This window comes from Myotis davidii, unplaced genomic scaffold, assembly GCF_000327345.1.
Source record: "Myotis davidii unplaced genomic scaffold, ASM32734v1 scaffold346, whole genome shotgun sequence".
NCBI classification, from domain to species: domain Eukaryota; kingdom Metazoa; phylum Chordata; class Mammalia; order Chiroptera; family Vespertilionidae; genus Myotis; species Myotis davidii.
Genome location: NW_006297386.1, coordinates 1,120,303 through 1,123,854, shown reverse-complemented (window position 1 = coordinate 1,123,854; position 3,552 = coordinate 1,120,303).

Sequence of the window (3,552 nt, the reverse complement as noted above, 5' to 3'; positions counted from 1 at the left end):
ATATATATATATATACCCTTGAATGAAGAGTAAAAATAATTACACTGTGCTAATAGTATTGAGTATAATTTTTCCTAAACACTACTTTTAAAAATACCTAAAACTTTTTTCTGCTTTCAAAGTCCTGTTTCTTAAATTTGATTTTAACTCTCTCTACTTATTATAATATTTATTATATATCAGGCACATTACTTTCAAAACAGATAGTTTCTGGCAATGATTATTTCTGTTATAAAAATGTATTAACATAGGGTTTCTTGGAATAGAAATCTGCCCTAGTGCATTTCTAAATGTTTCAGTTTTATAAACTGACATATATACAGCTTTTCTTAAGCACAGTCACTACACAAAGTGAGGAGCATCTGTGTGTATATTGTGTCTGTAACTAGGCATGTTTCTATACATCAACCATATGTATGCACCTAAAAACATGCCATTTAAAAAGCAGAGCAAGTCCTCAGATTTATTTTGTTTCAGAGGCTAAAACTGCTGTGTCCAGGTACCAAATACCTACTCATAATTACTCCTGTCTCACATACATTGCTTTATAGTCATGGGAGAAATTGAGAGTGATGTATCTAGACCTTAAAAAACAAAAAAAAGAATGGAGGGGAAGGTTTTACTTTAACAAATTACTAAGATAAGTTTTGCCTTTATTTATTTCTGTCTAAAAAATAGACAGGGCCCTGACCGGTTTGGCACAGTGGATAGAGCGTCGGTCTGCAGACTGAAGGGTCCGGGTTCGATTCCGGTCAGGGGCATGTACCTTGGTTGCAGGCACATCCCCGATGTGGGGTGTGCAGGAGGCAGCTGGTCGATGTTTCTCTCTCATCGATGTTTCCAGCTCTCTATACCTCTCCCTTCCTCTCTGTAAAAAATCAATAAAATGTATATATAAAAAATAGACAGGTAACCTCTTTAAAATATGCTGCATAACACCCTCAAACATATGGCAATATAATAACAAACATTCAAAGATGTACTCAAGTATCCACCTGATTTTTTTAAACATAGAGTTTTCAGAGTCAGAGCTGAATAAGACACGCTCATTTTCAAGAATGCGTGTGGGTGTTTGTAAATGTTTTCATATCGTCTCTAGTTTTTTAATATTGCCTGCGCAACTGCAGTTCCTTGGCCTCTGGGAATACCCACAGACAAACTGTCCCACTTGCAGATTTCCCACAGAGAGACTTGTCATTGCTGGAGGAAGGTTGCATGGCACATGCCAGCTCAAACATGGGCACTTCCTCTTTCTGTTTTCCTGCTCCCAAAGGCCAGCCAATCCAGGGTGAAAGCCCTCAGACCTGGCACCTGGGATTCAGACTCTCAATACAAATGATTATGCTTTCATTCCAAAGCCTCCGCAGGTGATATAAAGTAAGCTGCCTTCTCTCCAGGAGAGGATTGCACTCAATATGTTCACAAGTGCTTTTCTTTCAGATAGGAAAGGATTTATCAATGCAGGGCAGTGCTGAGAAAAACTGGCAGTCTGCTACTCTAAAAGCAGCGGATATTAAGTTTTAAACCATAGTCAGAGAGTAAAGAGGGATGTGGACTCCAGATATGGTTCCCTTGTGGATTCCATATTCAGTACATCTAATGACATGAGATTTTCTTCCCACTTCAAATTACCTCCATAATATGACCTTGTGTCTCCAAATCTTCGAAGCTTTCTGATAGAAGAATTTAATAGCAAGTTCCAGGGTAAAATATCCAAGGCATGGATGGTTGTTTTATTTTCATCCACTTCACACCACTTATTCATGTTGTGATAAGTATTTGTGAAATGGGCAAAGAGGATTCATGCGTTTATTAATTTTCTGTAGTTGCATAGTAAATTACCACAAACTTAGCAGCTTAATATAACATTTACCTATCATCTCACAGTTCTGCAGATCTGATGGTCATTACAATGTGACTAGGTTCTCTGCTTAGGGTCTCACAAGCCTAAAATTTTGTATCAATTGGGCTAAATTCTCATCTGAAAGCTCTGGGAGAAAATGATCTTCCAAGCTTATTTTGATGTTGGCAGAACCTAGTTCTTTGTAGTTGCATGACCGCGGTTTTCATTTTCTTTCTGGCTATTGGCTGGCGATTACTTTCAGCACCTGGAGGACACATTCAAGTCCTTTTCACACGGCCACATTCATCTTCAAGTCAGCAATGGCATGTCAAATCCTTCTTATACTAGAAATCTCTGACTTCCTCTTCTGCTACCAGCTAGAGAAAAAGTTCTGCTTTTAAAGGGCTCATATGATTAGGTTAGGTCAGTCTGAATTATCTTTCTAGATTAATTTCAACTGATTAGTAACCTTAATCACATCTGCAAAAACCCTGTTGCCAGGTAATGTAACATAACCATAGGAATAACACCATGGGGTGGATATCATGAGGGCCTTCTCAGGAAAGCCATTTGCTGGTGGGCTTACTGATAGAGTCAAAAGAGGTAGAAGCATCATTGATCTTAACCTGCCCTTGATGCTGAGCACATGAGTAAGATCATTCATGAAGCTGTCTCTTTGTTATACTTCATCTTATAATTTTCAGCTATATGGATCAGTGGCCAACATTTAGTCATTATGGCAAAATTTGTAATTGCATTTTACTTGGTAATTATTACATAAACCAGAGGCCCAATGCACAAAATTCATGAAAGAGTAGGCCTTCCTTCTCCCAGCTGCTGGCACTGGCTTCCCTCTGGCACCCAGGACCAGGCTGGCTTCCCTCCGGCCATTGGCAGGCACCTGGGACTCGGGCTTCTGGAAGGACGTCTGGTCTAATTAGCATGTTATGCTTTTATTATTATAGACTAGTGGCCCAGTGCATGAAATTCATGCATGATGGGGTGGGGGGTTCCCTCAGCCCAGCCTGCACCCTCTCCAATTGGGGATATTCCTCTCGCAATTTGGGACCACTGGCTCCTAACCGCTCACCTGCCTGACTGTCTGATCGCCCCTAACCCCCTGCCGGCCTGATCTTGCCCCTAACTGCCCCTGTCTCAGGCCCCAACCCCAAGGCTTTGTCTGGAAGGAAGTCAGACATCTGGAAGATGGCCAGTTGACCCGGTCTAATTAGCATATTACCTTTTTATTAGTATAGATGTTACTGTTTACCAACTTTATCTTTATGTAGTATCTTTTAGAGTACTTGGTATAAATCAGGTAACTAGTATACACTAACTATAAAGCAGATGTAAGTACTCATTCTCAAAAGAAATTTGAAGCAACCTAAGTATTCACTGATGGATGAATGAATAAAGAAAATGTGGTCTATCTATCTATCTATCTCTCTATCTATCTATCTATCTATCTATCTATCTATCCATCTATCTATCTGTCATCTATCAGTCACCTATATATATGCACAATGGAATATTATTCAGTCAATAAGGAAATCTTGTCATTTGCTACAACATGGATGGACCTTGAGGGAAATAAGTCAGAGAGAAAAAGGCAAATACCATACGATTTCACTTATATATGGAATCTTAAAAAAAAAAAAACTGAACTCATAGATACAGCAAATAGATTGATGATTGACAGAGGTAGGTAT